We start from the raw sequence: 27,366 nt of genomic DNA, 5'->3' as shown, positions 1-27,366 counted from the left end.
GCAGGAGGCCAGATACAAGGTATCATCTGGAAGAGGAAATTCTTCAGGAGTCAGAGAAAGAAAAAGACTTGGGGGTTAATATCACGCCAAACCTATCTCCTGCAGCCCATATCAAGAGGATAACACCAGCGGCATATGCCAGGCTGGCCAACATACGAAAGGCATTCAGAAACCTGTGTAAAGAATCATTCAGAACTTTGTATACCACATATGTCAGGCCAATCCTGCAGTATGCAGCCCCAGCATGGAGTCCATATCTAGTCAAGGATAAGACTAAACTGGAAAAGGTTCAAAGGTTTACCACCAGACTAGTACCAGAGCTGAGAGGTATGGGCTACGAGGAGAGACTACAGGAATTAAACCTCACTTCGCTGGAAGGCAGAAGAGTTAGGGGGGGGGGGGACATTATCACCACATTCAAGATTCTGAAGGGAATTGATAAGGGTAGATAATGACAGGCTATTTAACACAAGGGGCACACGCACAATGGGACACAGGTGGAAACTGAGTGCCCAAATGAGCCACAAAGATATTAGAAAGAACTGTTTTAGTGTCAGAGTGGTTGACAAATGGAATGCATTAGGAAGTGATGTGGCTGACTCCATACACAGTTTCAAGTGTAGATATGATAGAGCCCAATAGGCTCAGGAATCTGTACACCTGTTGATTGACGGTTGAGGGGCGGGACCAAAGAGCCAGAGCTCAACCCCCGTAAACACAATTAGGTGAGTACAACTAGGTGAGTACACACACACACACACAGTGGATAAGTGGACAGTGGATAAGGGAGTACCTAAGCAATAAGGAGCAGAGAGTTACAGTGAGGGGCGAGACCTCAGATTGGCTTGAAGTCACCAGTGTAGTCCCACAGGGCTCTGTACTCGGACCTATCCTGTTTCTGATATACATAAATGATCTTCCAAAGGGTATAGGCTCATTCCTCTCAATGTTTGCTGACGAAGCCAAAATTATGAGAAGGATTAAGACTGAGGAGGACAGCTTGAGGCTTCAAGAAGATCTGGACAAGCTGCGGGAATGGTCGAACATATGGTTGTTAGAGTTTAACCCAAGCAAATGTAATATAATGTAGATAGGTGTAGGGAGCAGGAAACCAGATACAAGGTATTATTTGGGAGATGAAATACTGCAAGAGTCAGAGAGAGAGAAAGACCTGGGGGTTGACATCACGCCAGACCTGTCCCCTGAAGCTCATATCAGGAGGATAAAATCAGTGGCATATGCCAGGTTGGTTAACATAAGAACGGCCTTTAGAAACTTGTGTAAGGAATCTTTCAGAACATTATATACCACATATGTCAGACTGTTACGGACCCGAGTCCATCGTCGGAGCACGGAGCAATGACAACAACGCCATCTGTGAGTCCGCTTCCGAAACCCCCTCCAAATGGACAACGCCATCTAGTGAGGACGGGATATACCGGCCACAGGTGCTGGATTCCCGTCTTAATCAGCTCATAACATAGCCGCTGCTGACCTCTGGTGAGGTGGCGCTTAGACAGCAACGCCATCTATGGAATGAAGAGGTGGGCGTTTGTGTCTAAGCCTGTAAGTGAGGTTCCCTAGTCCCAGTATTATTGACGTGTCTGATTGCAGAGTCGACCTGGGACTGCTGTATTGGACGATGCATCAGTCTACCCAAGGCAGCCAAGGTCTCTTCACTAGTCTGCTGAAGAAGCTGTGAGTCCCCCCCGGACGAACTCTGTTGAGAGTATTAGCCTGCCTGTGGCGTGGCAGTGTTGGGAATCGCCTTATCCGGGGCTGGCTGGTGGAAGAGACTAGCTACTGCGGTGCTTAGTGAGGAGAGTGATCAGCGGGATCACACGAGGCTCCTGCCTAGGGCTCGCAACCCTAGTATTGGTCGCGGAGTGGCCTACACAGCGGAGCTGATCAATACCTGCCAGCTACAGGCTGGATTGTGGTTGAAGGCATCCACGACGGAGCACCCAGTAGGACTGTGATTTGGCTGGCCTGTGGCCAGGGTAGATTCGCCAAGAGAATCATAGAGGATTCATCGTGGGCCACGGAAGAAGGAACAAGGGCTACCCAAAGCGCGCAACCGTGGAGCATCCTGTGTCTTCAGAGGAAGACAAGCTTGTACATAATTGTGTAGTAATAACTCCCGTGTGCAACTGTTATATATTTATTTATGGCGGTGGTGAATATATACATATATAAATTGGAACATTTGTATCCCTCCCCCTTTAATTTAACTTGCGTTACGGAACACACCCCTTGAAAGCCACTACTAACTTGGGGCCGGATACCCAAACTCTAATAACACCAGAGAAGAACCCGGTTGCGTCCCAGTAGGGCCATAACACAGACCAATCCTGGAGTATGCGGCTCCAGCATGGAGTCCATATCTAGTCAAGCATAAGGCTAAACTGAAAAAGGTTCAAAGGTTTGCCACCAGACTAGTACCAGAACTGAGGGGTATGAGCTACGAGGAGAGACTAAGGGAATTAAACCTCACGTCGCTGGGAGACAGAAGAGTTAGAGGGGACATGATCACCACAGACAAGATTCTCAGAAGAATTGATAGGGTAGATAAAGACAGACTTTTTAACACAAGGGGCACACGCACTAGGGGACACAGGTGGAAATTAAGTGCCCAAATGAACCATAGAGAGGTTAGAAAGAATTTGTTCAGTGTCAGAGTAGTAGACAAATGGAATGCATTAGGAAGTGATGTGGTGGAGGCTGACTCCATACACAGCTTCAAGTGTAGATATGAGCCCAATAGGCTCAGGAACCTGTACACCTATTGATTGACGGTTGAGAGGCGGGACCAAAGAGCCAGAGCTCAACCCCCGCAAGCACAATTAGGTAAGTACAATTAGGCAATTAGGTAAGTACACACACACATACGCACACACAGACACACACACACACACACACACATACACACACACACACACACACACACACACACACACACACACACACACAACATCGGTTTTGAGGCCCCAGTAGGAATGAGCGACCACAGTGTACTGGTGTTTGAGTATCTGTTTGAAGAAGGGTTATTGAACTCAAGGAGGGATACTGAAAACAAAAGGTTGGCATACCGAAAGGGAAACTATGAGGAGATAAGAAAATTCCTAACAGATATATCATGGGAAACAGAGCTCAGGGAAAAGACGGCCCAAGACATGATGGTCTACATCACGCAGAAGTGCAAGGAAGCAGCAAACAAGTTTGTCCCAGTCCAAAAGGAAAATAGTGAAATGAAGATGAGAAACCCATGGTTTAACCAGAGATGTAGGCTAGCTAAGCAGCAAAGTAACAGGGCAAGTTGAAACTATAGGAATAACAGGACACTTGAGAACAGAGAAAGATATCAGAGTGCCATGAATGAATATGTCAGGATGAGAAGAGTGGCAGAAAGACAATACGAAAATGACATCGCAAGCAAGGCAAAGACTCAGCCTAAATTGCTGAACAGCCACATCAGGAGAAAAACAACAGTAAAGGAACAGGTTATGAAATTAAGGATAGGGGCAGAGGGATTCACTACAAACGACAAGGAAGTGTGTGAGGAACTGAATAAGAAATTCCAAGAGGTCTTCACCTTAGAGCAAGGAGAAATTCCAGAGATAAGAGAGGGAATAGTTAACTAGGAACCACTGGAAGAGTTTGAGATTACCAGCGGGGAAGTAAGGAAGTGTTTACTAGAGCTGAATGTGACAAAGACTATAGGTCCAGATGGAATCTCCCCTTGGATATTAAAGGAAGGAGCAGAAGATCTGTGCCTGCCACTCTCCATAGTGTATAACAAATCACTGGCAACAGGGAAACTGACAGAAATTTGGAAAGCAGCTAACGTAGTCCTAATATACAAGAAAGAGGATAGACGGAAGGCACTGAACTACAGGCCAGTGTCCCTAACCTGCATACCATGCAAGCTGATGGAGAAGATTGTGCGAAGAAAGCTGGTGCAGCATCTGGAGCGAAAGAACGATGTAACACAGCCTTAACATGGGTTCAGGGATGGCAAGTCCTGCCTCACAGGGTTACTTGAATTCTATGACCAGGCAAGAAAAATCAGGCAAGAAAGAGAAAGATGGGCAGACTGCGTATTTTTTAATTGCCAGAAAGCCTTTGATACAGTACCACACAAGAGGCTAGTGAAAAAGTTGGAGATTCAGGCTGGAGTGAAAGGGAAGATACTCCATTGGATAAAGGAGTACCTAAGCAACAGGAGACAACGAGTCAGTGTGAGGGGTGAGGTCTCAGATTGGCGAGGCGTTACAAGTGGAGTCCCGCAGGGGTCCATCCGTGGACCTATACTGTTTCTGAAATATGTAAATGATCTCCCAGAGGGTATAGATTCGTTCCTCTCAATGTTTGCTGATGACGCAAAAATTATGAGGATTGAAACAGAGAATGATAGTCTCTGAATCTCCAACTACGGCACGCATAGACGCAATAAAGCACCTAAATTATTGGGATCGTCTCAAAGCCCTCCAAATGTACTCACTAGAAAGAAGACGAGAGAGATATCAAATAATATACACCTGGAAGATACTGGAGGGCCAAGTACCAAATCTACACAGAAAAATAACAACGTACTGGAGTGAACGATATGGAAGAAAATGTAGAATAGAACCAGTGAAGAGCAGAGGTGCCATAGGCACAATCAGAGAACACTGTATAAACATCAGAGGTCCGCGGTTGTTCAACGTCCTCCCAGCAAGCATAAGAAATATTGCCGGAACAACCGTGGACATTTTCAAGAGGAAACTAGATTTATTCCTCCAAGGAGTGCCGGACCAACCGGGCTGTGGTGGGTATGTGGGCCTGCGGGCCGCTCCAAGCAACAGCCTAGAGGACCAAACTCTCACAAGTCAAGCCTGGCCTCGGGCCGGGCTTGGGGAGTAGAAGAACTCCCAGAACCCCATCAACCAGGTATAGTAGGAGGCTACAAGATGACCTAGACAGACTGAGTGAATGGTCCAACAAATGGCTGTTGAAGTTCAACCCGAGTAAATGCAAAGTAATGAAACTAGGCAGTGGAAACAGGAGGCCAGACACAGGATAAAGAATAGGAGATGAAGTACTTAATGAAACGGACAGAGAGAAAGATCTAGGAGTTGATATCACACCAAACCTGTCTCCTGAAGCCAACATAAAAAGAATAACGTCCGCGGCATATGCGAAGCTTTCTGACATCAGAACAGCGTTCAGGAACCTATATAAGAAATCATTCAGAATCTTCTATACTACATATGTAAGACCATATGTATGCAGCCCCAGCATGGAGCCCGTACCTTGTCAAGCACTAGATAAAGCTGGAAAAAGAGGTATGCCACTAGACTAGTCCCAGAATTAAGAGGCATGAGTTACCAGGAAAGGCTGCGGGAAATGCACCATACGACACTGGAAGACAGAAGAGTAAGGAGAGACATGATCACAACCTACAAAAAACTCAGAGTGTAACAACTGAAGCTGTTTTAAAATAAGTAATTGTATGGGAGGCAGTGGGATACGCCTTTGTACAAAAGTTAGAGTCACGTTGTAGTTTGAACTGACCCAAGCACGGGGCATTTTCCCTGGGACTGGTGGCTGAAATACAAAATGGCCGCCACCTTTGTCTTAGAGCAACGTATAATGAATTATTTTACAGAATTCAGTAATTTAGAGAAATTAGTCTTCATTCATATTGTATTCATACATATTCAATAGTATTCCTGTTTAAAGTATCAAGAGTACCCTAAATTGTCAGAATACTTTAGTAAGTCACCATCAGTGATGTCACGAGCCGGGACTAGCCCTTGGCGCAGAGGGACCTTGATGACCTGGCGGTCACAGGTCATCAGAGTTTTCCACATTTAATAATTCTCAAAGGTCAAATAGCCATTTTGTAATCGGAAATAGCTCTTCCCTAAGATGCCTGTGCAATTACCTTCAGTTCAAAAGAGTTCAACCATCTGGGTCGGTCAGTGCAACAGAGATTAGTTGTTCAACTTAAAAGCTTGCTAGTAAACTTAGTGAACCTTGCATAGGAATACCCCCTCCAGCTTTGTGGTGAGAGAGGGAGGCAGAACTCAGTGTGAACCGGTCATCAACTGGGAGAGGTACCCCATCTCCACCTCTCCCCAAGATCAGCATTGCATCAGCTGGTCGCGTAAAGAGGTATAGTTGCTATAGTTTGGTATAGGAAATTAGTTCATCTCATGCCTTAAGTCAGGGAGTGTTAATGATAGGGAGTGCTTTGATTTAGAATTTGTTTTAGATTTTGAATAAATTATTTAGTTAGTAATTTGCATTTTTATTATTTCTATTATTATGTTTCCATATTGTTCATTGTCCTTGACACATGGTTTCCACGAGTCTGAGTTTTGGTTGGGCCGCCAGCCCAACAACGATTAGGAGCTATCCCTGGGAGCCGGTCGGCCGAGCGGACAGCACGCTGAACTGTGATCCTGTGGTCCCGGGTTCGATCTCAGGCGCCGGCGAGAAACAATGGGCAGAGTTTCTTTCACCCTATGCCCCTGTTACCTAGCAGTAAATAGGTACCTGGGTGTTAGTCAGCTGTCACGGGCTGCTTCCTGGGGGTGGAGGCCTGGTCGAGGACCGGGCCGCGGGGACACTAAAGCCCCGAAATCATCTCAAGATAAGAGATCCCTTGTTTGTTAGAATTACCCACACTTAAAGTAGATTCTTCCCTGCTATTCCAAATAACTGGGGATCAAGCCTCAAAGTTTATTGAAAGCATAATCGGTCCAGACCTCGGTTATTGCTCCCAGTATTATTGGTCTGGTGGTGGCGGCGGGGTAAGGAGATTCTAGAGTTTGCTAGGAGGTCTAGTTCCACGCCGTAAGGCTGTAGAATCTTAGCCGGTTATTTGGCTTAAGACCACGTAGCGTGGGATTCGGCTTAGATTAGTAGCTCCGGGGTCCCTTGGATTGAAGAGAAATAAACCAGAATACGGGTAGAGGTAAGGGGTAAAGGACGGAGAGAGAGCCGATACCGATACCCCCCCCCCCCCATGTGTTACAAGGGGAATCGACCGGGTAAACAAGGATAAACTATTCAACACTGGTGGTACACGAACAAGGGGACACAGGTGGAAACTGAGTAGCCACATGAGCCACAGGGACGTTAGAAGAAACTTTTTCAGTGTCAGAGTAGAATGCAGTAGCGGATGGAATGCGGTAGGCAGTGATGTGGTGGAGGCTGACTCCATATATAGTTTCAAATGTAGATATGATAGAGCCCAGTAGGCTCAGGAATCTGTACACCAGTTGATTGACAGTTGAGAGGCGGGACCAAATAGCCAGAGCTCAACCCCCGCAAGCACAAATAGGTGAGTACAAGACAGAGGCGGACAGCTTGAGGCTTTAAGAAGACCTGGACAAGCTGCAGGAAAGGTCGAACAAATGGTTGTTAGGGTTTAACCCAAGCAATTGTAATGTAATGAAGATAGGTGAAGGGAGTAGGAGACCAGATACAAGGTATCATTTGGGAGATGAAATACTTCAAGAGTCAGAGAGACAGAAAGACCTGGGGGTTGATATCACGCCAGACCTGTCCCCTGAAGCTCATATCAAGAGGGTAACATCAGTGGCATATGCCAGGTTGGTTAACATAAGAATGGCCTTTAGAAATTTAAGTAAGGAACCTTTCAGCACATTATATACCACATATGTCAGACCAATCCTGGAGTATGCGGCCCCAGCATGGAGTCCATATCTAGTCAAGCATAATGTAATAACCCTCGATTATCCCTTTATTATCACCCTGAACCTTTCAATTGTCATCCTTCTCTGTACTCTGTGATCGTCTCTCTCTTCGCTCAATACCCCAGCTTAACTCTGTTACAGTCCAGTATGACCCCTCACTGGACGGCCACAAATATAAACTGAATATTAAATGAGGAGGACATAACAAGGATAGGGGTTATTAATTTATTACTAATTATAAAATAAAAAAAACATTAGACACTGCCACCACCTTCCAAACATAAATGAATGTGTCTAAAATTATTGAGACCCTAGGAAGGAAGGGACTCAATAATCAGGGAACTCTAAGGGGGTACGTAAATGAATCTTAATGGATTAAACCTGTAGTCTTACGGAACTGAACGGGAGATTCTAGAGCGACTTTACTATTCATAAGATGGAGAACACAGGGGAATTTCTAGCACAGCAAATGAGAATCACAAGAATGAATAACACAGTGTTAAGGACCCGAGTCCAGCGTCCGAGCACGGAGCAGTGACGACCGCGCCATCTGTGGGTCAGCTCCCGAAACCCCCTCCAAATGGACGACGCCATCTAGTGAGGACGAGATATACTGGCCACAAGGGCTAGTTTCCCGTCCTAATCAGCTCGTGACGTAGCCGCTGCTGACCTCTGGTGAGGTGACGCTTAGACAGCAACGCCATCTATGGAGTGGATAGGTGGGCGTTTGTGTCTAAGCCTGTAAGTGAGGTGCCCTAGAATGTAACCAATACTGATGACGTGTCTGATTACAGAGTCGACCTGAGACTGCTGTATTGGACGAGAAGGCAGCCGTAGAACCTCCATGCATTTGCTGTTGAAGCTGTGAGTCACCCCCCGGATGAACACTGTTGTGTTAGCCTGCCTGTGAGGTGGCAGAACCAGGGATTGTCGTACCCGGGGCTGACTAGTGGAGAAGACTAACCACTGGGGTGTTGTGGTGAGGAGAGTGATCTGTGGAATCACACGAGGCTCCTGCCTAGGGTTCGCAACCCTAGTATCGGTCGTAGAGTGGCCTACACAGCGTAGCTGATTGGAACCTGCCAGCTACAGGCTGGATTTGTGGTTGACGGCCTCCACGACGGTGCACCCAGTGGGACGGTGATTTGGCTGGCCTGTGGCCAGGGTAGACTCGTTACGAGAATCTAAGGATTAATCGAGAGGCCACGACAAGAGGACCAAGGGCTAAGCATCGTTGAGCACCGTGAAACGTCCTGAGTCTTCGAAGGAAGACAAGTGATTGTAAATAAGTGTAGTTATAGTAACAGCGTGTGACTGTTTATATATTTATTTATTGGTGATGGTGAATATATATTTATTCCTGAGCAGTTTTATCCCTTCCCCTTTAATTTACTTGCGTTACGGAGCACACCCCTTGAAAGCCACTACTAGCTTGGGGCCGGATACCCAAGCTCTACTAACATCAGAGAAAGAACCCAGTTGCGACCCAAGAGGGCCGTAACACACAGTCATTAATCAAAGGGAACCGATAACTAAACAAAAATTACATTAACATTATTTATTTATTGGAACCCGTATATTTAAATCAAAATTGAAACATAGCCTACTCTAAATAAATAAAAATTAAAATCTCCTATGAGGCACGGAATGTAGTACCAGTGTTACAACTCAAAGTGCACATTTACCTTCAACACTGCAGCTTGCCAAAGGATGTTGATTGGCTGCCCACAGGTCAGTTGACCTGTATGTACCTCAGCCGAGGTCCCAAGACACACTAACATTTCTTTCTTAAAAACGCTCACCAGTGGAACAGGCTCCACCCCCTAGTTCCTAGGCCCACATTAACTCCGCCTATCCCAAGACAAGCCAATGGATTTTAACATGACTAGGTGCTCTAGAAACCGGGCCAATGGCATGGGCAGGCACTACCCTGTGAGGCCCCGCCTCCCCAGGCCTACATGTCTTTAACCAATCCGGATCAGGCTTGACCATAAGGGTCAATTCCTCTTAACAGAAAACTCCAAAAACTGGGAAGACACCAACGACTTTCCTGGCTGGGCACCCACGTGTAACTTGAGAGCACAAGTTTATTAGCCCTCGGGTACTATTCCCAATTCGTCACTGGCCCGGAGGACAGGAGAGAGAGGGAAGCAAGTGGCTTCAAGCTGTTTATGACCCCGAGGGTACCCGGTGACAAAAGACAGAAATGACCCAAGGGAGGGAAGGCAAGCGAGAGAAGGGAAGGGGAAGAGGAAGGAGAAGAGAAAGGGGAAATGGGGAAAGGGCTATGGTGTGCATAAACCATTACAACTCCCCCTCTTCGGAAATTAAGAAATTTGTGTGTAAAGAAGTTTAAGGCACAAAATTCTTATCCAGAACCCTGCCCTATCATAATCATTAACTCCAAAAACAACATTTAACTCAACAATAAATGACCCAATGCCTCAAAACAACAGAAATACTTGTCTAATCCTAGCTAATTCCATACAATCCTCCAAAACAAAAAATGGCACCCATAAAAGGTGTGCCCCAGCATGTATACATACATAACAAACACAGTAATAATACATAAGGACAGAGACCGCCCCTATAATCCTGGCTGTCCACTTGGGTGCAGCCCCGTACCCTTCCAACTACCTGAAAGACAAAACATCCTATACCTCTCTTGATATAGTAACAAGTAACTGGAACAATCCAAATCTAACAATTACCAACTAGCTAAAATCAGCCGATAGCCTTCAGCTATCACAGTATTCCACCTGGAATAAAGATCAAACACATCACACAGAAACATTAAAAAAAATCAATGTCATTAAAAAAAAAAAAAATTACATCAAAATCGAAGAACACTACGTCTCAGAGGCCTAGTGTTCCACTCCACCTCTGTGACAACTGTCCACCACAGCGCATCCTAATCATAAAATCTAAAGAAAAGACACAAAAATATTTTTTATTAAAAAAAAATTCAATGTCCACAGACATGTCTCTTAACTAACAACAACATACTGGATATAAGTTTCTCAAACTCCTACTGTCCCAGAGATCATACTCAAGTCCACAACAACAGCGGGTGAACACATTTTCCAAACTGTATACCACATCCTTATTGTTCAGTAAACCACAAAAAAAATATATATATATATATATAACTATCAGTATCTAGGGTCTAGAAAAATCTAGATAAAGTTCCCCACTGATCCACGATTCTAGAGACCCTACTAGATGGTTCTCAAACCAGTTCACTCATACAACTTATCTAGAGACAGGGTCATTTTCTAATATTCACTTTCTAGATTTATTTCTCTATTTCACTAGTTCTGGTTTTCAACATTTAATACTGGTCCAGAGAACTTTCCGAAGGTATATAGGTGCTTACTATCAGATGGAAAATTTAAAAAAAAGTTGAACTAAGTGTTCCGAGTTAACACAGTTTACTATATTAATAGCATTTATTTTTATATGAAACTTTTCTATAAATATCTTCTATCGTTCGTTCCTGGTGCCATTTCGGTGCTGTAGATTCCGGCGACTACCTCATGTTGGTTGAAGATCCTGGTCGTCTGGAAGTTCCATTTCCGGCCTCGGCCAACTACGGACAGTACAGGGGGTCTCGTACTACCCGCACCTGGCTTGAGTGATAGCTGGCGGCGGTCAGCTCAGGTGGACCCCGCTAACAGGAACCCGGGTTCACTTCTTCTAATCGCTCCCCAAACAGTCTTGATGGATTGTTGTTAACCATGGCTGCCACAGTAGAGCACAGCTTCGACGTGTCACGATGTCTCGCGTTGGTAGTGAGGTTCGAGTGGCGTTGAAGAGGGTGGCATGGTGACAGGACAGGTGAGCCCTGCCTCAGCTCCTGGGCGACGTCATCTACCGGCGTTTACTTGTTATCCCGGTACTACTGGGCCGGTACACCTTCCGTGCAACCCCTCGTGCAGCTGAGCTTGGGCCGATGTACAGGGTTGTACCTCTTCTGGCGATTCAGCAGCACTCTGTAGGGGTAGTGCTGTTCGTACCCGGGACCACCGCGTTCCCTCTTGTGTTCCACAGACGACGCAACCGCAGGTTTTGAGAGAGCTGACAAGTCGTTGCAATTAGCGTTCTTCTTCGTAGACCACTCGTCTTCCACTTCCGGTTTTCCCGCAGTCTTGACTACGCGGCTGGTGGGCTTGGTTGGTGACCTTGAGACAGCTTGCCCACGGTTGTGATGGTGACTGGACTCTGCTCCGTGAAGACAGCATCGCTGGACTGGGACAACCTCGTTAGTGACGTGAGGTGTCGGCCGGGTGACTGTACGCCAGTCACCCCTTCCGGATAACCAATTGACGAGTTACCGGGTACAAGGGGGAGGACTTTATGTAACGTGCCTCAGACCCCGATCTTATCAGCCAGGTGGGTCATCCCCAGACCTGCTGATCTCGATCCTTGGTTCACGTGTGACTGGGAGGCTGGAACTGGTGTACCCTCAGACCTGAGAAAGACAGACAACAACAAATGGCGGAAGCATGGATATTACCCTGAGGTATAGGTAGTTGGAAACCCCAGAGCAAGGCAAGTATGCTACCTGAGTCATGTAAATCAGTAAATACACACCATTGCCTCTACAGGATAATTATTAGGAAATTACTAAACCTGACTAGGGGAGATCATTAACAATTTACTGTACAGCTCGCGACCTTGTTACCATGGGATGACAAGATTGAACTTGACTACTGATGAGGTCTGACAGAAGGTCATCCTCATCATCTGACTCAGCACTTGGATCATTAGACAGGTCAGGAATTAGACTTGCTGAAGGCAGCTCTAGTTCCTCCCTCGCGTGATAAGGTTTTAACTTATTAATGTGAATCGTTCTCTCAACTTGGTCTTCAAAAATACCTTTAATAACAAAAATTAACCGGACCTTATCTTTCAATTACTCGGTAAGGGCCCCGCCATCTAGGTGCAAGTTTCCTACTTTGATTGGCAGGAGCCGCCTCATTAACTCTCAACACAAGACTCCCGACTTTCAACTCAAGAGGTCGTACCTTCTTGTCATAATGCTGAGCATAGCGGTCTCGTGCTGTCTTGGAAGCCCTAGCTGCAATTCTCCATGCATTTCTCATCTTATTTAAAACTTCTGATGGGTAATCCTCCCCCATATACAATATTATGTCTGTTAAGCAGACCTGATGGGAAATTACATGAATGACCTGTGAACAGCAAAAGGGGTTGGGTGTTAATGGACTGATGGATGGCAGTGTTCGAAGCCAGCTGGACATGGGGAGTTGTTCGTCCCACGAATTTGCATCATGCTCTGCAAGAATTGCAAGCATATCTTTAACTGACTGGTTCGTCCGTTCTGTCATGCCGTTAGCCTGAGAATGATAAGCCGTAGTGAATGCTGAAGTGGTTTCTACAATTTTACATACGTCTCTAAAAATATTCCCATTAAATTCCTGACCTCGGTCAGAAACTAACACTTTAGGGGGACCGAATACAGTGACGAACCTATCTAAGAAAGCCTTTGCAACAGTTCGTGAATCTTTCTGAGGCAATGCAATCAGTGTGGTGTACCTGGACAGGTGGTCTACCAACACCATACGTAACGGTTTCCTGAATGACTGTGATACAGATCAGCCCCCACCTGATCTAAAGGTTCCAAAATTTCTGGGAATTCTTGCAATGGAGCTTGTACCTTAAGGGTACCTTTCCTCCTTTGACAATGACCACAGGACTTAACGAAGTTAATGACCTCTGTTAACATACCGGGGAAGAAAAAGAGTGCCTTGGCTCTCATGTGAATTTTAAAAATCCCCGGATGACCTGCAATCTTAGACGAATGTGCGAGTTTCAACGCCGACTTCCTCAACACCTCTGGGATAACCGACTGAAAAACTGCACGATCCTTCTGTCCCTTTACATAAAATAAGACCCCATCCTTCATTTCAAAATCATGGATTGCTAAATTACGTTTCTTCGACGGATATTTTCCTCCCTCCAAAAGTTCAATAATTTCCTTCCACCTTGGTTCGTTCATGTGGAATTCTCGCATTTTCTCACTGGAAATGCGAGAATTCCCACTCCTTATCAAAATCAGGTCCTGCCAAGACTGGGGTGGTAATGAGTTGACTTTTTAATTTTGCATAAGCGTTATCATGCTCAGGTTTCCAAAAGAATTTAACATTTTTCTTAGTAAGCTCAGTTAACGGTGCTGTTGTACTTGCAAAACCCTCAATGTGGCGACGGAAATATCCGGCTGCCCCCAGAAACCTTCGAACATCCTTTGCTGTCTTAGGTGTAGGCATGTCAGCAATGGCACGACAGAAGTCGGGGTCAGGTCGGATACCGTCTGTGCTCACCTGGAATCCCAGAAACTTGAATTTCTGCGATGCCAGAGTGCATTTCCCCACATTGAGTTTGAAACCCGCCTTACCTAACAGTGTCAACCTCACAGTCAAATCTCGTAAGTGCTCATCAAACGTCCTGGAATAGATGACCACATCATCCCGGTACGCTAATGAGTGCCTTCCCAGAACTGGGTTTAGTATATAATTGATAGCCCTCTGAAATGATGAAGGCGCTGTCTTTAACCCGAAAGGCATCCGATTGAATTGATAAATATGAACCCCATCAGAAAAGGCAGTCTTCTCTCTATCCCTCTCAGCGACTGGGATGGCCCAATACGCAGATTTTGCATCCAGAGTGGAAAAGTATTTGGCTGCCCCAAACTGATCTATTATTTCTTGTATCCGTGGCAAAGGATACACATCACCTTTAGTAATTTCGTTGATCTTTCGGTAGTCAACACAAAACCTATAACCACCATCCGGTTTACGTACCAGCACCAATGGCGACAACCATGGTGATGTACTAGGCTCTATCACATCCTGTCTCAACATATTCTGACACTCATCCCTAATTACTTCCTTCGCCCGTTCCGGAAGCCTCCATTGACGGGTGTAAATAGGAGGATGATCACCTGTAGGAATAACATGCTCGATCCTACCCAGAAGCCCGATCTGATCGTCTTCTGTTGCAAACAGTCTAGGGAATTTACGTAAAATCCCTCGCAAAAGTTTCTTATCTGAATGTTGCACATGTTGCAAATCCAGAGCCGAGATTAACTTATCAACTTCTTGAGTATTACTACTTTTTCCTGTCTCGGTCTTGTGTTTACCCTGTGTACTACTTTCTGTAACATTAAGTGCACTACATTGTGCTGTGGTGGCTGGCATCTCCTGGCTTTGATACTGAAAAATTCCTGTATTTTCTACAATTGTAGCCTGAGACACCCTATCACCTGCCCTGAAACGATAGGTTTTGTGCGAGAGATTGACAACTGGAATAAGGGCACCTTTATCAAGCACTGTAATTAAATGATGAGGGATCAACAACCTGTCACATCTCCCAGCCACCTGAAGGGTGGTACCTGGTGCAATGTGACGTCTCACTGATACTTTAATGAATTTATCTGAATGTGGTGGGCAACACTGTTTCACCAAGGCATGTAACCCACATGATTTCTTATCTGTGTCTGGAAGAGACTTAAACAACAACTTAGGGTAGTGAATATTGTACTTCTGTTTCTTACTAATGGAAGCAATTACTGGTGGATGATCTACCATTTTAATGGGATAAACTACCTGGCCCAACTTCAATCTGCACTTCCTTGCTCCCTCTTGAGCCGACAAAGAAAAGTTAACTCGTCCCAGAAAATCCATTCCCAACAAAATCTGACCAGGGAATGCAAGATTCTCGACAATCGTGCAATTGTGTGGGTAAGCTTCCCCCTTACCCACTTCAAAATTGAGAGTGGCCTGGCCCAAGATATTAATGTGTTGCCCATTAACTGCTGTTAAATGCTTCCCACAACGCTTAAGGCGTGTCTCTTTAAGTGTGCTGAAGGCTGACTTTTTAATGAGAGTTGCTTGACTTCCGGTGGCCACAAAAACTGTCAATCTCACACCTTCAACCGTCATCTCAAACGTAGGTCTGCCAGCCAACGTACTGACCTGTTCTGGGTCACCCTTGACCTGTGTGCTCGTGCACACATACCTGTAATGGCCTCGGCCATGACACTTCCAACAAATTTCATCTCCAAATTTACGCTTCCCAGAAGCCCGCTGGCTACATTCCCCAGCAACTTCTGTAGAGGCGACACTAGGAATGGGGGTAGGGGGGAAGAGGGGTGGAGGGGAGGTGAGGAGCAAGGTGTAGAATTAATGGAGGGGGAGGGTAGGGTGGGTAACAGGAGGGGTGGGTTGGATGGGTTGGGGGGATAGGTGGGAGGGTGAGGGCAGGCTGAGGGTGGGTTGTGGAGGGGGGTTGTAAACAGGGGGTTGTAAGGGTGGGAGTTGAGCGGGAAATGTAGTTTTCCACAATTCCAATAACGCGTCGACAAGGGTTTGGGTGGTATTTGGCTGGGGTTGGCATGGTTCCGCCAGGGATTTGGGGTGGACATGGGTTGGCCTGGAGGTAAGGTTGGGGAACGGGGTTGTAGGTAGGGAGGGTTTGAGGTTGGGGGTTGTAGGCTGGAAGGGGAGCCTGGGTAAGGATGGGGTATTGGGGAGGGTGCGTCTGTATACATTGTTCATTCATTGATAAAAATCATTTCACCCCAAAACGTAACTTCAAGACCCGTCGTCAGATCAGGGTGAAATTTTAACACACGATTTGGTTTCATCAATAACTTCTAGCAAAACACAATGTTTCCTAACCTCAATCCTTGGAAAAAAATGTTCCGTTTGACCAAACCGGAAGTACCATATATCGCCACCCTTCCTAATCGATTTCTCGAGCCCCAGTGAGGACCTTCGCCCGTTGACAAGGCGATGACAGATGACGGCGGCAGAATCTCGCTGACTAGACTCCACAAATGAATGGAATTTTCGTGTCTTATTAACCTCGTCTCCCATTCGTAAAATTTATATGCGGACAGATGGAAATACGCAACCGGCATCGACTACTAATCATCACTTGTGAAACAAAACACTGTATACGATGTTGAATAAACTATATATGCGCACTTATAAACCACATACAAAGGTTACGTTAATTATGAAATGATCGAACTACTAGAATAAACTTGAAAAATGTAATTAATTTCCCAAAATTATAATTTAGATACTGGCGCGTAGTTGACTTGTTATTTTAACCGAATATAACACTCGCTAACCACTTGGACACGTTGGTAAGTATACAAAAATTAAAAGCGCGCTCACTGTCACGAAGTCGAATCCTCAGAAAGTTGTCTCCGCACTAATTCTTAATTAACCAAGTATTTATTTTCTCAAAATTATAAATTAAATACCGTCGTGTAGTTTGCTTATCACTTGAACTGAATATACTACTCGCGGGACACTTAGAAACTTGGTTGAGCGCAAACAATTACTGAGCGCTGTCACACTGGCCGCTGAGTAAAACTGCTAGAGAATTCAGAGTCCCAACGTTAATTCGCTTAAATGACCAAAATTCGACTTTTGGTCTCTCAAAGTTCTAACTCGGATCACTTTAATCGCACGCTTGATTTAACACTGACGACCCGATGATCGTATGGCCAGGCACAAAACTAGAATTTATTCAGAAATTGAGATTTTCCAAGCAACTTTGAAAAATGTCATCACAAAAATTTTCCACGATTTCATTCATTTCAATTCTTTCACTGACTTCACTTAAAACAGTAAAACCAATCACCTTCTAATAATTCTCTCAAAGAATTAATACTGCACAATATGAAAACAAAAATTCCCGACTTAAAACATGTAAAACAATTACTTAGAAAAAATAATAACACTTATATATGAGAATTACGTAAACAAGGGGGAACACTTAACTAACGAAGGGATACTTAACCTGAAAGGGAACTAAATATACAGGGAACTTAATTTAGTACTTAAGGAAATCTCGATTTAACCTATAACCGTCCCGTCCCGGCCCGCCCTGTCGCTTCTCCAAGCCTTGGTAACCACATCCACCTAGATCCCGACAGTACCAAATAATCCTGTCCTTCGCGGTCAACGGTTAGACTAGATAGCGGAACAACCGACGGATCTAACTGTCCGACACCACCGTAATTCCGTTGCTAGAGAATCTACTAGGCCATCCCTCAGTGAACTCTTGGTACCTTCATGGCTGTACCGTAAAAACCTAGCGATTGGGTCGCCTGACACGCCCTCGAGGATAATAATTAGTGTCCTAATACTTCCCCACCCCGACAATTCGAAACCTAGAATTGTTGCTGCGAAAACCACCACGCAGCACCCTTGTCCGTAGTTGCAGAGGGTCGAGTAAATAACACCCTTTGCAACTACCCAAGGCGGCCTCCACTCTAAACTGCCTGCTTAGCGCATACGCTTACTGCATATAATTAAACTTCCCAACCCTTCACGACACTAGAATCGCCTACTCTATGCGAATCGCACTACATAGGATTACCGTCGAAACTCTAGAACGTTGCACTAGGCTGACTCTCACCACACAGCATAACCGAACGGACAGACGCGTGAGGCTTCAATAATCGTCAAGAAATTATTGAAAACACCGCTGCTACCATTGTAATGACCCCTCGATTATCCCTTTGTTATCACCCTGAACCTTTCAATTGTCATCCTTCTCTGTACTCTGTGATCGTCTCTCTCTTCGCTCAATACCCCAGCTTAACTCTGTTACAGTCCAGTATGACCCCTCTCTGGACGGCCACAAATATAAACTGAATATTAAATGAGGAGGACATAACAAGGATAGGGGTTATTAATTTATTACTAATTATAAAATAAAAAAAACATTAGACACTGCCACCACCTTCCAAACATAAATGAATGTGTCTAAAATTATTGAGACCCTAGGAAGGAAGAGACTCAATAATCAGGGAACTCTAAGGGGGTACGTAAATGAATCTTAATGGATTAAACCTGTAGTCTTACGGAACTGAACGGGAGATTCTAGAGCGACTTTACTATTCATAAGATGGAGAACACAGGGGAATTTCTAGCACAGCAAATGAGAATCACAAGAATGAATAACAGTCATTAATCACAGGGAACCGATAACTAAACAAAAATTACATTAACATTATTTATTTATTGGAACCCGTATATTTAAATCAAAATTGAAACATAGCCTACTCTAAAACATTAAAATCTCTTATGAGGCACGGAATGTAGTACCAGTGATACAACTCAAAGTGCACATTTACCTTCAATACTGCAGCTTGCCAAAGGATGATGATTGGCTGCCCACAGGTCAGTTGACCTGTATGTACCTCAGCCGAGGTCCCCAGACACACTAAACTTTCTTTCTCAAAAACGCTCACCAGTGGAACAGGCTCCACCCCCTAGTTCCTAGGCCCACATTAACTCCGCCTATCCCAAGCCTATGGCCAATGGATTTTACCATGACTAGGTGCTCTAGAAACCGGGCCAATGGCATGGGCAGGCACTACCCTGTGAGGCCCCGCCTCCCCAGGCCTACATGTCTTTAACCAATCCGGATCAGGCTTGACCATAAGGGTCAATTCCTCTTGACAGAAAACTCCAAAAACTGGGAAGACACCAACGACTTTCCTGGCTGGGCACCCACGTGTAACTTGAGAGCACAAGTTTATTAGCCCTCGGGTACTATTCCCAATTCGTCACTGGCCCGGAGGACAGGAGAGAGAGGGAAGCAAGTGGCTTCAAGCTGTTTATGACCCCGAGGGTACCCCGTGACAAAAGACAGAAATGACCCAAGGGAGGGAAGGCAAGCGAGAGAAGGGAAGGGGAGGAGGAAGGAGAAGAGAAAGGGGGAAGGGGGAAGGGCAAAGGGGAAAGGGAAAGGGGGAAGGGGCTATGGTGTGCATATATCATTACAATAAGACTAAATTGGAAAAGGTTCAAAGGTTTGCCACCAGACTAGTACCCGAACTGAGGGGTATGAGCTACGAGGAGAGACTACGGGAATTAAACCTCACGTCACTGGGAGACAGAAGAGTTAGAAGGGACATGATCACCACATACAAGATTCTCAGAGGAATTGATAGGGTAGATAAAGACAGACTTTTTAACACAAGGGGCACACGCACTAGGGGGACACAGGTGGAAATTGAGTGCCCAGATGAACCATAGAGACGTTAGAAAGATTTTTTTTCAGTGTCAGAGTAGTAGACAAATGGAATGCATTAGGAAGTGATGTGGTGGAGGCTGACTCCATACACAGCTTCAAGTGAAGATATGATAGAGCCCAATAGGCTCAGTAACCTGTATACCTATTGAGTGACGGTTGAGAGGCGGGACCAAAGAGCCAGTTGATAATTTCAAAAGTAACATTTCATACTAACTTAGAGTAGAGACAAGTTCCATTCCTTGTCTTGGATGTACTGAACTACAATGGATGGTGGCAGGCCTTTTCTACTTCTATTTTCTACCTATTTACCCTTCTACCTTTACCACTACTTCCTACTCTCTCTCCTCTCCCTCCGCCTCTCTTCAAACTTTATTTTTTCAAACTGACCACACTTCTTGCTTCTCCCAATACTCCTTACTCCTCCCACCTCTCTACCTGCCTCACCCCAAACCCTCACACATTACTTCATTATTCGTCTCTTTCCATTTCGTTCCTCTTTCGTTTCCCCGATACGTTACAATGGGGTCTGGCTGGCTTAGTGAACAGCGCTCTAGACTCGTGGACCTAGCTAGGGACTGGGGTTCGATTCCAGCAGCCGGAGGAAAATCAAAGGGGCAGAGTTTCCTTCACCCTGATGCCCCTGTAACCTAGCAGTAAATAGGTACCTGGGAGTTATACAGCTGCTACGGGCTGCTTCCTGTGTGTGTGTGTGTGTGTGTGTGTGTGTGTAACCAATAACAGTAACAAACTGAGTACCCATATGAGCCACAGAGACGTTAGAAGGAACTTTTTCAGTGTCAGAGTAGTTAACGGATGGAATGCATTAGGCAGTGATGTGGTGGAGACTGACTCCATACACAGTTTCAAATGTAGATATGATAGAGCCCAGTAGGCTCAGGAATCTGTACACCAGTTGATTGACAGTTGAGAGGCGGGACCAAAGAGCCAAAGCTCAACCCCCGCAAGCACAAATAGGTGAGTACGCATACACACACACACACAAACACGTAGGCCAGCGACGGTAGGGGACACACGATTAGTGAGGTCCGCGGAAATTCGTCAATTTCTCGGGACATTGAAGGAGTATAGAGGCTAGATCATAGTATTTGGCCTCTCGCAGTGCGTAGCTAGCAGGGTGCTACATAGCATAGTCATATCGCTAGCGATAGTGCGAAGAAACCAAAGTGGAGCTAGTGGCATCACCGGTGCATATACAGTGTGCTGGACCGCGTAGAGCGACCTGACCTGACGGCCAGGTGGGAAGACCCGCCGTGGAACTACCTGATTGTGTTTGTTGGGTGGTGACTGTGATCAGTGGTAAAGTGAATTAGTGAACTTTAACACAACGATACAGTGACTGACACCAGAGATTTGTGTAGATAGAGAAGAACTGCCATCATCAATCTACTAGCACTTAGTGAATCACCAAGTGGAAGGCGATGACGGAGACCATCGTCATTCATACAACGTCATTACTCATCTAGTTGTGTGAGTGGGAAGCAGACTGGTATGTACCCCCTCTCTGGTCAATTAATCAGGTGTACAGTGTGAGGTAAAATGTTATCAAATTCTTGTTCAGGATAGCATATATATTTAAAATCTCAAAGTGGCTCATTGGGTAGAAGTCAACGCTTACGGGAAATCGTGACACACGCACACGCACGCGCACGCAGGCACTCAAGCCCACATACGTATGCACGCACACACACACGCACACACGGGCTAGAAGGGATTAACATCTTTCGTGGAAAGGGGATAAAACCTCTCATAATCCACCCCTCTGTTACCCCTTCTCTTACCCCCTCTCTTACCTGCCGTAAGCTGCAACACCTTACCTCCTCCTAACCCCATCCCATGCGCACACACATTCTCTCTCTCTCTCTCTTTCTCTCTCTCTCTCTCTCTCTCTCTCTCTCTCTCTCTCTCTCTCTCTCTCTCTCTCTCTCTCTCTCTCTCTCTCTCTCTCTCTCTCTCTCTCTCTCTCTCTCTCTCTCTCTCTCTCTCTCGTGCTCTCTCTCTCGTGCTTTCTCTCTCTTGCTCTCTCTCTCTTGTTCTCTCTCTCTCTTGTTCGCTCTCTCTTGCTCTCTCTCTCATGCTCTCTTGCTCTCTCTCTCTCTCTCTCTTGCTCTCTCTCTCTTGCTCTTTCTCTTGACAAGGGGCAAAATGGCAGGAGGCCGCAACAGGGACACGGGAAGCAGCCAGGGTGACCAAACAAAGGAGATGCTAACCCAAGTTCTGGAGGAATTCAGGAGGGAGATGAATGAAATGAGGATTACAATTAACAATCTGCAAAGTGAGCTGGCATCAGCAAGGGAGGAGACCAGATCCCTCACAGAGAAAAATAAAGAGACCGAGCATCAGATTATCATCCAAATGGAAGGTGGGAATGTTACATTGGAAGGAAATGCCTCTGTACCTGAAATATTTGTGGAACGACTGAAAAAGAGCTCAGAAGCAATGGACACAGTGAGGGAGGTAGCGATGCAGGCAGCTACGTCACAGGAAGCAGCAAGGTGCACCACTCAACTGCTGGAAAGAAAAAGATCAGTGGTAGTTGTAGGCATCAAAGAACAGGAAGGATTCAACAGGCGAGAATGGAATAGCAAGGATAGAGAGGCAGTACATGGGCTACTGAAGGGGTTACAGATGGAAGGGGCTGTACATAACATTGAGAAGGTTTACAGGTTGGGCTGGTACAACAAGGACAGAAATCGACTTGTAAAGGTGGTGTTTACAAACGAAACCACAAAGGAGGATATTCTCGAAAGGAAGAGTCGTCTGCAGCATGTGAAGGGATACAAAAAAGTATTCCTGCAGAGGGACAGGACGAAGGAGGAGAGAGCCAGGGGCAGCAGAGGCAAGGAGGAAGCGCAGGGAGAGAGGAGCAAACAAGGAAATCACAGCCCCCAACACAACAGTCCCAGAGACAAGAAGGGAACCCAAAACCAGCATCCCAGCACCACCAGAGGGGAGGGCAACACTACCACCCTCCTCTGCATAGAAACCCTCCCTTCCCCTCACCCTACCTACCCTACCATCATGTCCCCCCTCCCACCTTTCCCCCCCTGTTCCCCCTCCCCCATCATCCCATACTCTCCCAATCCCTCCTCACCCCGTATTCTCCATGTCCCCTCTATCTCCTTAACCCACACCCTACCTGTCCCCCCTTCCCTTAAACCCCCACCCCCACCCCAAAATCCTCTGAGACCCTGCAAACCACCTCACAGAAATTCTCACCCACGGAACAGCTTCCCACACCAGCAGAATGCTCGCCAAGAAAGGGACATGAAAATGAACAGAAGAAAGTGAGCTTCAAGGCGATGTACACTAACACAGATGGGATTACAAACAAAACAAGTGAACTTGGAGAATGGGCACTAGAAGAAAACCCAGACATAATAGCACTCACAGAAACAAAGCTAACGAAAACCATAACAAATGCAGTGTTCCCACAGGACTATTATGTTATGAGGAAAGAGAGAAGGAAGAGGTGGTGGTGGTGAATCCCTGCTGGTAAGAAAAGGCTGGGATTTTGAGGAGTTGGTTGTTCAGGGATGTGAAGGTTTCAGTGACTACATATCAGGCACCATAGCAACTGGAGGACAGAAAATTATAATAGTAGTCATATATAATCCCCCACCGAATGACAGAAGACCCAGACAGGAATATGATAGAAACAACTTGGCCACCATCAATATAATAGAGAGAGCAGCTTCTGTGGCTAGCAGGAACGGATCCAGACTTCTAATCATGGGAGACTTCAACCATGGGAATATAGATTGGGGAACAGAGACCCACATGGAGGCCCAGACACATGGAGAGCTAAGCTGCTGGATGTGGCAACAAGAAACTTTCTAAGTCAACACGTCAAGGGACCGGCAAGAATGAGAGGAGGGAATGAACCAGCCTTCCTTGATCTGATATTTACCCTAAATGTGTCGGATATAAGGGAAGTTAAGTTGGAAGCCCCATTGGGAATGAGTGATCATAGTGTATTGAGCTTTGAGTACCTGGTTGAGCTTGGAATTATCACCCCCAAAAAAGAACTGGGAACCATAGGGCTGACGTACCAAAAGGGAAACTATGAGGAGATGAATAAATTCCTATGGGATATACATTGGGACACAGAACTCGGAACCAAGTCCGTACAAGACATGATGGACTATGTCACCCAAAAATGTCAGGAGGCTGTAAGCAGGTTTGTCCCAGCCCGACAGGAAAAAACAGAGAAGCAAAGGAAGAATCCGTGGTTTAATAAGGAATGTATGAAAGCAAAGGAGCTGAACAAAAGGGCATGGAGGAACTTCCGTAATAACAGAACACCAGAAAGTAGAGAGAGATACCAGAGAACCAGAAAAGAGTATGTTAGTATTAGAAGAGCAGCTGAGAAAAGGTATGAAAATGATATAGCTAATAAAGCCAAGACCGAACCAAATCTACTACACAGTCACATCAGGAGGAAGACAACAGTGAAGGAACAGGTGATGAAACTTAGTGTGGGCGAGGACAGGTACACAGAGAATGACAAAGAGGTGTGAGAAGAACTCAACGAAAGGTTCCAGGAGGTCTTTACAATAGAACAGGGAGATGTCACGGCGCTAGAAGAAGTGGCAGCAAACCAGGTGACCTTGGATAGGTTCGAAATTACTAGAGATGAGGTCAAGAAGCACTTATTGGAGCTGGATGTGAGAAAAGCTGTTGGGTCAGACGAAATCTCACCATGGGTATTGAAAGAGTGTGCAGGAACACTTTGCTCGCCACTCTCCATAGAGTATAGTAGGTCACTGGAAACGATGGACCTACCAGAAATATGGAAGACTGCTAATGTAGTACCAATATACAAAAAGGGTGACAGACAAGAGGCACTGAACCACAGGCCAGTGTCCTTAACTTGTATACCATGCAAGGTGATGGAGAAGATTATGAGAAAAACCTGGTAACACATCTGGAGAGAAGAGACTTCGTGACAACACATCAACATGGGTTAAGGGAGGGTAAATCTTGCCTTACAGGCTTGATAGAATTCTACGATCAGGTGACAAAGATTAAGCAAGAAAGAGAAGGATGGGCGGACTGCATTTTTTTGGACTGTCGGAAAGCCTTTGACACAGTACCCCATAAAAGGTTGATGCATAAGCTGGAGAAACAGGCAGGAGTAACTGGTAGGGCGCTCCAGTAGATAAGGGAGTACCTAAGCAATAGGAAGCAGAGAGTTACAGTGAGGGGTGAGACCTCAGAATGGCGTGAAGTCACCAGTGGAGTCCCACAGGGCTCTGTACTTGGACCTATCCTGTTTCTGATATACGTATATGATCTCCCAGAGGGTATAGACTCATTCCTCTCAATGTTTGCTGACGACGCCGAAATTATGAGAAGGATTAAGACAGAGAAGGACTGCTTGAGGCTTCAAGAAGACCTGGACAAGCTGCAGGAATGGTCGAACAAATGGCTGTTAGAGTTTAACCAAAGCAAATGTAATGTAATGAAGATAGGGGTAGGAAGCAGGAGACCAGATTCAAGGTACCATTTGGAAGATGAAATACTTCAAGAGTCAGAGAGAGAGAAAGACCTGGGGGTTGATATCACGCCAGACCTGTCCCCTGAAGCTCATATCAAGAGGATAACATCAGCAGCATATGCCAGGTTGGCTAACATAAGAACGGCCATTAGAAACTTGTGTAAAGAATCTTTCAGAACATTATAAACCACATATTTCAGACCAATTCTGGAGTATTCGGCTCCAGCATGGAGTCCATATCTAGTCAAGCATAAGACTAAACTGGAAAAGGTTCAAAGGTTTGCCACCAGACTAGTACCCGAGCTGAGAGGTATGAGCTACGAGGAGAGACTTCGTGAATTCAACCTCACATCGTTGGAAGACAGAAGAGTTAGGGGGGACATGATCACCACATTCAAGATTCTCAAGGGAATCGACAGGGTTGATAAAGACAGGTTATTTAACACACGGGGCACACGCACTAGGGGACACAGGTGGACACTGAGTGCCCAAATAGGCCACAGAGATATTAGAAAGAACTTTTTTAGTGCCAGAGTGGTTGACAAATGGAATGCATTAGGAAGTGATGCGGTGGAGGCTGACTCCATACACAGTTTCAAGTGTAGATATGATAGAGCCCGATAGGCTCAGGAACCTGTCCACCTGTTGATTGACGGTTGAGAGGCGGGACCAAAGAGCCAGAACTCAACCCCCGCAAGCACAACTAAGTGTGAGTACAACTAGGTGAGTAAACACACACACACACACACACACACAGTAGTGGTCGTGAGCCGGTGGGGGACACACACGTTTGGTGAGGTCCGCGGAAATTCGTCGGTTTCTCGGGACATTGACGGAGTATGGAGGTTGGATCATAGTATTTGGCCGCTCGCAGTGTGTAGCTGGCGGGGTGCTGCATAGCATTGTCATATCGCTAGCGATAGTGCGAGGAAACCAAAGTGGAGCTGGTGGCATCACGGTGCATATACAGTGTGGAGGATCGCGTGGAGCGACCTGAACTTACGGCCAGGTGGGACGACTCGCCATGGAACTGCCTGATTGTGTTTGTTGAGTGGTGACTGATCAGTGGTACAGTAAATTAGTGAACTGTCACACTACGTTACAGTGACTGACACCAGAGCTTTGTGAAGACAGAGAAGAACCGACATCATCAATCTACTAGCACTTAGTGAATCACCTAGAGGGAGACAACGACTGATAACCATCGTCATCATACATCGTCCTTACTCATCTAGTTGTGTGAACGGGAAGCAGACTGGTATGTACCACCTCTCTGGTCAATAAATCAGGTGTACAGATTGAGGTAAAATATTATCAAATTCTTGTTCAGGATATCATATATATTTGAAAATCTCAGTGGGTCATTTAGGTAGAGGTAACGCTTAAGGGAACTCATGACACACGCACGCACGTGTGCCCACGTACGTATGCACACACACAAGCGTGCACACGCTAAAACACACACACACGCACACACACACACACACACACACACACACACACACACACACACACACACACACACACACACACAAACGTTCAGTCAGGCGAAAAAGTATTAAAGCCTTCTGGGAACAGAGGATAGGACCTTACTATACCCCACCCCACATCCTCTTACCCCCCCCCCCTGACCTGATCTGACCTGGTCGCCATCTCTGACCCCCCACACCCCCAGTCCCCCGCATCCCCCATACACACACTCTCCCCCTCCCCACTCTCTCCCACTCCCTCCCTCTTCCACTCCCTCTTTCCCACTCTCTCTCTCTCTCTCTCTCTCTCTCTCTCTCTCTCTCTCTCTCTCTCTACTCCCTCGCTCTCCCTACCCTCCCCTCTCTCTCTCTCTCTCTCTCTCTCTCTCTCTCTCTCTCTCTCTCTCTCTCTCTCTCTCTCTCTCTCTCTCTCTCTCTCTCTCTCTCCCTCTCTTTCCTTCCCTCCCTCTCTGGCCACACACACACACAAACACCACCTCCCCCCAACTCTGCCCCACTCTCCCTCACCCTGTCTCTCCCTCTCCATCTCTCTTCCTCTCCATCTCTCTCCCTCTCCATCTCTCTCCCTCTA

The sequence above is a fragment of the Procambarus clarkii genome, chromosome 36 (genome assembly GCF_040958095.1).
Source record: "Procambarus clarkii isolate CNS0578487 chromosome 36, FALCON_Pclarkii_2.0, whole genome shotgun sequence".
Lineage (NCBI taxonomy): Eukaryota > Metazoa > Arthropoda > Malacostraca > Decapoda > Cambaridae > Procambarus > Procambarus clarkii.
The sequence above is the reverse complement of the archived record's forward strand: the minus strand, read 5'-3'. Positions refer to the sequence as shown.